Here is an 8,542-nt window from a genome sequence, read left to right on the forward strand (position 1 = left end):
AAGTCGCGGTCCGACGAGCAAAAGTGGGGTATCGTAGAAATCGCCTTTTAAAGACGCACCTTTCTGGCCCCACAAAAATGGGCATTTCAAATTAGAAACAAGTCAAATGAACAAAATAGTGTGAATAAGTAAGTATTTCAGGGGTGAGTTAGCAGGTTATTGGGGTAGTAAGTCCTGATTTTTTTGGAGGTTGCAGTGACCACTACGCCATTCAAAATAGGCAGGCTTTGGCATAAGCAGTTAGGCCCCGTAGGATGATTTTAGCTAAAATGTGCCCCAAACACTCAAACCGGCTTGTATCTTGCAATGGAAAATATGGGAAACATGACTTAGACAGCAAATGATACACTGTATGCCATGTTTCCAAATTTTTATGCACAGTGGTTACAGCATGAAGCGAATGCATGTGAATATACAAAGGTGCATTGCATTAAACAAGTCCAATGAGCGTGAAAAAAATGGCCGGCCTGCCTGCTTTCATCCATCATTTGTTCTAAATTTATAATTAATCAATGAGCTGAGGTGGAGTCTTAGCCAGTGGTACCATCAGGGGTGTGTAATGCACTTTAGGGTAGACAGCCAATCAGCTGCCAGATTCAATCTGTCAATCAAACACAGCAGCCAATCAGAGAGCTGGCCATTGATCAGCAGGCCCTTTATGACATCATAGACAGACCCACGGAACTCTCTGTGCTTGTCTGCTGGCTGGCTGTCAGTTGGGTGGGTGGGCGGCAGAGGGGGAGGATGTACGTCTCGTTTCTCCTGAAAATTGCGGTTTTTCGGCGTTTCCGGAAAAAGTCGCGGTCCGACGCGCAAAAGTGGGGTATCGTAGAAATCGCCTTTTAAAGACGCACCTTTCTGGCCCCACAAAAATGGGCATTTCAAATTAGAAACAAGTCAAATGAACAAAATAGTGTGAATAAGTATGTATTTCAGGGGTGAGTTAGCAGGTTATTGGGGTAGTAAGTCCTGATTTTTTTGTCGGTTGCAGTGACCACTACGCCATTCAAAATAGGCAGGCTTTGGCATAAGCAGTTAGGCCCCGTAGGATGATTTTAGCTAAAATGTGCCCCAAACACTCAAACCGGCTTGTATCTTGCAATGGAAAATATGGGAAACATGACTTAGACAGCAAATGATACACTGTATGCCATGTTTCCAAATTTTTATGCACAGTGGTTACAGCATGAAGCGAATGCATGTGAATATACAAAGGTGCATTGCATTAAACAAGTCCAATGAGCGTGAAAAAAATGGCCGGCCTGCCTGCTTTCATCCATCATTTGTTCTAAATTTATAATTAATCAATGAGCTGAGGTGGAGTCTTAGCCAGTGGTACCATCAGGGGTGTGTAATGCACTTTAGGGTAGACAGCCAATCAGCTGCCAGATTCAATCTGTCAATCAAACACAGCAGCCAATCAGAGAGCTGGCCATTGATCAGCAGGCCCTTTATGACATCACAGACAGACCCACGGAACTCTCTGTGCTTGTCTGCTGGCTGGCTGTCAGTTGGGTGGGTGGGCGGCAGAGGGGGAGGATGTACGTCTCGTTTCTCCTGAAAATTGCGGTTTTTCGGCGTTTCCGGAAAAAGTCGCGGTCCGACGCGCAAAAGTGGGGTATCGTAGAAATCGCCTTTTAAAGACGCACCTTTCTGGCCCCACAAAAATGGGCATTTCAAATTAGAAACAAGTCAAATGAACAAAATAGTGTGAATAAGTAAGTATTTCAGGGGTGAGTTAGCAGGTTATTGGGGTAGTAAGTCCTGATTTTTTTGGAGGTTGCATTGACCACTACGCCATTCAAAATAGGCAGGCTTTGGCATAAGCAGTTAGGCCCCGTAGGATGATTTTAGCTAAAATGTGCCCCAAACACTCAAACCGGCTTGTATCTTGCAATGGAAAATATGGGAAACATGACTTAGACAGCAAATGATACACTGTATGCCATGTTTCCAAATTTTTATGCACAGTGGTTACAGCATGAAGCGAATGCATGTGAATATACAAAGGTGCATTGCATTAAACAAGTCCAATGAGCGTGAAAAAAATGGCCGGCCTGCCTGCTTTCATCCATCATTTGTTCTAAATTTATAATTAATCAATGAGCTGAGGTGGAGTCTTAGCCAGTGGTAACATCAGGGGTGTGTAATGCACTTTAGGGTAGACAGCCAATCAGCTGCCAGATTCAATCTGTCAATCAAACACAGCAGCCAATCAGAGAGCTGGCCATTGATCAGCAGGCCCTTTATGACATCACAGACAGACCCACGGAACTCTCTGTGCTTGTCTGCTGGCTGGCTGTCAGTTGGGTGGGTGGGCAGCAGAGGGGGAGGATGTACGTCTCGTTTCTCCTGAAAATTGCGGTTTTTCAGCGTTTCCGGAAAAAGTCGCGGTCCGACGCGCAAAAGTGGGGTATCGTAGAAATCGCCTTTTAAAGACGCACCTTTCTGGCCCCACAAAAATGGGCATTTCAAATTAGAAACAAGTCAAATGAACAAAATAGTGTGAATAAGTAAGTATTTCAGGGGTGAGTTAGCAGGTTATTGGGGTAGTAAGTCCTGATTTTTTTGGAGGTTGCAGTGACCACTACGCCATTCAAAATAGGCAGGCTTTAGCATAAGCATTTAGGCCCCGTAGGATGATTTTAGCTAAAATGTGCCCCAAACACTCAAACCGGCTTGTATCTTGCAATGGAAAATATGGGAAACATGACTTAGACAGCAAATGATACACTGTATGCCATGTTTCCAAATTTTTATGCACAGTGGTTACAGCATGAAGTGAATGCATGTGAATATACACAGGTGCATTGCATTAAACAAGTCCAATGAGCGTGAAAAAAATGGCCGGCCTGCCTGCTTTCATCCATCATTTGTTCTAAATTTATAATTAATCAATGAGCTGAGGTGGAGTCTTAGCCAGTGGTACCATCAGGGGTGTGTAATGCACTTTAGGGTAGACAGCCAATCAGCTGCCAGATTCAATCTGTCAATCAAACACAGCAGCCAATCAGAGAGCTGGCCATTGATCAGCAGGCCCTTTATGACATCACAGACAGACCCACGGAACTCTCTGTGCTTGTCTGCTGGCTGGCTGTCAGTTGGGTGGGTGGGCGGCAGAGGGGGAGGATGTACGTCTCGTTTCTCCTGAAAATTGCGGTTTTTCGGCGTTTCCGGAAAAAGTCGCGGTCCGACGCGCAAAAGTGGGGTATCGTAGAAATCGCCTTTTAAAGACGCACCTTTCTGGCCCCACAAAAATGGGCATTTCAAATTAGAAACAAGTCAAATGAACAAAATAGTGTGAATAAGTAAGTATTTCAGGGGTGAGTTAGCAGGTTATTGGGGTAGTAAGTCCTGATTTTTTTGGAGGTTGCAGTGACCACTACGCCATTCAAAATAGGCAGGCTTTAGCATAAGCAGTTAGGCCCCGTAGGATGATTTTAGCTAAAATGTGCCCCAAACACTCAAACCGGCTTGTATCTTGCAATGGAAAATATGGGAAACATGACTTAGACAGCAAATGATACACTGTATGCCATGTTTCCAAATTTTTATGCACAGTGGTTACAGCATGAAGTGAATGCATGTGAATATACACAGGTGCATTGCATTAAACAAGTCCAATGAGCGTGAAAAAAATGGCCGGCCTGCCTGCTTTCATCCATCATTTGTTCTAAATTTATAATTAATCAATGAGCTGAGGTGGAGTCTTAGCCGGTGGTACCATCAGGGGTGTGTAATGCACTTTAGGGTAGACAGCCAATCAGCTGCCAGATTCAATCTGTCAATCAAACACAGCAGCCAATCAGAGAGCTGGCCATTGATCAGCAGGCCCTTTATGACATCACAGACAGACCCACGGAACTCTCTGTGCTTGTCTGCTGGCTGGCTGTCAGTTGGGTGGGTGGGCGGCAGAGGGGGAGGATGTACGTCTCGTTTCTCCTGAAAATTGCGTTTTTCTGCGTTTCCGGAAAAAGTCGCGGTCCGACGCGCAAAAGTGGGGTATCGTAGAAATCGCCTTTTAAAGACGCACCTTTCTGGCCCCACAAAAATGGGCATTTCAAATTAGAAACAAGTCAAATGAACAAAATAGTGTGAATAAGTAAGTATTTCAGGGGTGAGTTAGCAGGTTATTGGGGTAGTAAGTTCTGATTTTTTTGGAGGTTGCAGTGACCACTACGCCATTCAAAATAGGCAGGCTTTGGCATAAGCAGTTAGGCCCCGTAGGATGATTTTAGCTAAAATGTGCCCCAAACACTCAAACCGGCTTGTATCTTGCAATGGAAAATATGGGAAACATGACTTAGACAGCAAATGATACACTGTATGCCATGTTTCCAAATTTTTATGCACAGTGGTTACAGCATGAAGCGAATGCATGTGAATATACAAAGGTGCATTGCATTAAACAAGTCCAATGAGCGTGAAAAAAATGGCCGGCCTGCCTGCTTTCATCCATCATTTGTTCTAAATTTATAATTAATCAATGAGCTGAGGTGGAGTCTTAGCCAGTGGTACCATCAGGGGTGTGTAATGCACTTTAGGGTAGACAGCCAATCAGCTGCCAGATTCAATCTGTCAATCAAACACAGCAGCCAATCAGAGAGCTGGCCATTGATCAGCAGGCCCTTTATGACATCACAGACAGACCCACGGAACTCTCTGTGCTTGTCTGCTGGCTGGCTGTCAGTTGGGTGGGTGGGCGGCAGAGGGGGAGGATGTACAGTACGTCTCGTTTCTCCTGAAAATTGCGGTTTTTCAGCGTTTCCGGAAAAAGTCGCGGTCCGACGCGCAAAAGTGGGGTATCGTAGAAATCGCCTTTTAAAGACGCACCTTTCTGGCCCCACAAAAATGGGCATTTCAAATTAGAAACAAGTCAAATGAACAAAATAGTGTGAATAAGTAAGTATTTCAGGGGTGAGTTAGCAGGTTATTGGGGTAGTAAGTCCTGATTTTTTTGGAGGTTGCATTGACCACTACGCCATTCAAAATAGGCAGGCTTTGGCATAAGCAGTTAGGCCCCGTAGGATGATTTTAGCTAAAATGTGCCCCAAACACTCAAACCGGCTTGTATCTTGCAATGGAAAATATGGGAAACATGACTTAGACAGCAAATGATACACTGTATGCTATGTTTCCAAATTTTTATGCACAGTGGTTACAGCATGAAGCGAATGCATGTGAATATACAAAGGTGCATTGCATTAAACAAGTCCAATGAGCGTGAAAAAAATGGCCGGCCTGCCTGCTTTCATCCATCATTTGTTCTAAATTTATAATTAATCAATGAGCTGAGGTGGAGTCTTAGCCAGTGGTACCATCAGGGGTGTGTAATGCACTTTAGGGTAGACAGCCAATCAGCTGCCAGATTCAATCTGTCAATCAAACACAGCAGCCAATCAGAGAGCTGGCCATTGATCAGCAGGCCCTTTATGACATCACAGACAGACCCACGGAACTCTCTGTGCTTGTCTGCTGGCTGGCTGTCAGTTGGGTGGGTGGGCGGCAGAGGGGGAGGATGTACGTCTCGTTTCTCCTGAAAATTGCGGTTTTTCAGCGTTTCCGGAAAAAGTCGCAGTCCGACGCGCAAAAGTGGGGTATCGTAGAAATCGCCTTTTAAAGACGCACCTTTCTGGCCCCACAAAAATGGGCATTTCAAATTAGAAACAAGTCAAATGAACAAAATAGTGTGAATAAGTAAGTATTTCAGGGGTGAGTTAGCAGGTTATTGGGGTAGTAAGTCCTGATTTTTTTGGAGGCTGCAGTGACCACTACGCCATTCAAAATAGGCAGGCTTTAGCATAAGCATTTAGGCCCCGTAGGATGATTTTAGCTAAAATGTGCCCCAAACACTCAAACCGGCTTGTATCTTGCAATGGAAAATATGGGAAACATGACTTAGACAGCAAATGATACACTGTATGCCATGTTTCCAAATTTTTATGCACAGTGGTTACAGCATGAAGTGAATGCATGTGAATATACACAGGTGCATTGCATTAAACAAGTCCAATGAGCGTGAAAAAAATGGCCGGCTTGCCTGCTTTCATCCATCATTTGTTCTAAATTTATAATTAATCAATGAGCTGAGGTGGAGTCTTAGCCAGTGGTACCATCAGGGGTGTGTAATGCACTTTAGGGTAGACAGCCAATCAGCTGCCAGATTCAATCTGTCAATCAAACACAGCAGCCAATCAGAGAGCTGGCCATTGATCAGCAGGCCCTTTATGACATCACAGACAGACCCACGGAACTCTCTGTGCTTGTCTGCTGGCTGGCTGTCAGTTGGGTGGGTGGGCGGCAGAGGGGGAGGATGTACGTCTCGTTTCTCCTGAAAATTGCGGTTTTTCTGCGTTTCCGGAAAAAGTCGCGGTCCGACGCGCAAAAGTGGGGTATCGTAGAAATCGCCTTTTAAAGACGCACCTTTCTGGCCCCACAAAAATGGGCATTTCAAATTAGAAACAAGTCAAATTAACAAAATAGTGTGAATAAGTAAGTATTTCAGGGGTGAGTTAGCAGGTTATTGGGGTAGTAAGTCCTGATTTTTTTGGAGGTTGCAGTGACCACTACGCCATTCAAAATAGGCAGGCTTTAGCATAAGCAGTTAGGCCCCGTTGGATGATTTTAGCTAAAATGTGCCCCAAACACTCAAACCGGCTTGTATCTTGCAATGGAAAATATGGGAAACATGACTTAGACAGCAAATGATACACTGTATGCCATGTTTCCAAATTTTTATGCACAGTGGTTACAGCATGAAGCGAATGCATGTGAATATACAAAGGTGCATTGCATTAAACAAGTCCAATGAGCGTGAAAAAAATGGCCGGCCTGCCTGCTTTCATCCATCATTTGTTCTAAATTTATAATTAATCAATGAGCTGAGGTGGAGTCTTAGCCAGTGGTACCATCAGGGGTGTGTAATGCACTTTAGGGTAGACAGCCAATCAGCTGCCAGATTCAATCTGTCAATCAAACACAGCAGCCAATCAGAGAGCTGGCCATTGATCAGCAGGCCCTTTATGACATCACAGACAGACCCACGGAACTCTCTGTGCTTGTCTGCTGGCTAGCTGTCAGTTGGGTGGGTGGGCGGCAGAGGGGGAGGATGTACGTCTCGTTTCTCCTGAAAATTGCGGTTTTTCAGCGTTTCCGGAAAAAGTCGCGGTCCGACGCGCAAAAGTGGGGTATCGTAGAAATCGCCTTTTAAAGACGCACCTTTCTGGCCCCACAAAAATGATAATTTCAAATTAGAAACAAGTCAAATGAACAAAATAGTGTGAATAAGTAAGTATTTCAGGGGTGAGTTAGCAGGTTATTGGGGTAGTAAGTCCTGATTTTTTTGGAGGTTGCAGTGACCACTACGCCATTCAAAATAGGCAGGCTTTAGCATAAGCAGTTAGGCCCCGTAGGATGATTTTAGCTAAAATGTGCCCCAAACACTCAAACCGGCTTGTATCTTGCAATGGAAAATATGGGAAACATGACTTAGACAGCAAATCAGGGACGTGCAGTCAGGGGAGGCAGGGGAGGCAGTGCCTCCCCTGTCAAAAATGATTAACATAATAAAATAATACAAAGAAAATACTTATGACACATATTCTGTCATAAGTATATGCTTTCTATTATTTTATTCATTATTAATCCATTTTTTTTTGTTGTTTTGGAGGCACCAAGAGCGGTGCCTCCTGCTGTCTGTAGTAAAGGAACTGAAACAGGGGGCGGGCAGGAGCTGGGCAGTGGGTGGGATCCAAGCATCAGGCTGTAAAAGCCCATTAAAAAAGCTGAAGAAGCGGCACCTATACAAGTGCCTCAGTGACTGGGACGAGTGACCCTGTCACAGAGCCAGGCAGATGTGATTGGGCATTAGGTCCAACACACTCACGCAGGGGGTGGGTGCAGAGTTGCCTACCTCCATTTTCTTAGCAGAATCTCTGGCTGGCCGGCAAACCTTGGTCCAGGTCAGTTTTTCCTGTTTTATGGCGGGTCCCAGCACGGAAATGCCAGAAGGCAGGCATAGGTGGACATGGATGCACTGACAGCGCCTGCTTTCTGCTTCAGCTGAGTGGCTGTCAGCCCATCTGAACCTCACAGAATCAACTGGGTGCTAAGCAGGGATGAAAGGGGACTTCTCTGCTGCAGTGAACTTATCCAGCTTCCCCTGCCGTGCTGCACTTCCTCTTCATCCAGCTCTGCCTGCACTAAGAAGGGAGAGCTCACAGAGTCAGACCTCAGAGGAACGCAGGAGCTTCTGTGTCCGTGCTCAAATCCTCCCAACGTCTGCCAGCCCAAAAAAGTAGGTTAACTTATTGGTGTCCACTGTTTACTGTTTGTGTGGGGAAAGGATGGGGGGTGTTCTAGGTGTATATGTATGGATATAAGGAATGTGGGGGTGTTATAAGGCATGTGGGGGTGTTATAGGTCGATATATTTTTATTATAAGTGGTATGTGGGGTGTTATAGATGTGTGTGTATGTATATAAGGGATATGGGAGGTGTTATCAGTGTATAGATGTATATTAGGGGTGGATGTGGTGTGTAT

This window comes from Crinia signifera, unplaced genomic scaffold (assembly GCF_055691185.1).
Source record: "Crinia signifera unplaced genomic scaffold, ASM5569118v1 HAP2_SCAFFOLD_64, whole genome shotgun sequence".
Classification (NCBI taxonomy): domain Eukaryota; kingdom Metazoa; phylum Chordata; class Amphibia; order Anura; family Myobatrachidae; genus Crinia; species Crinia signifera.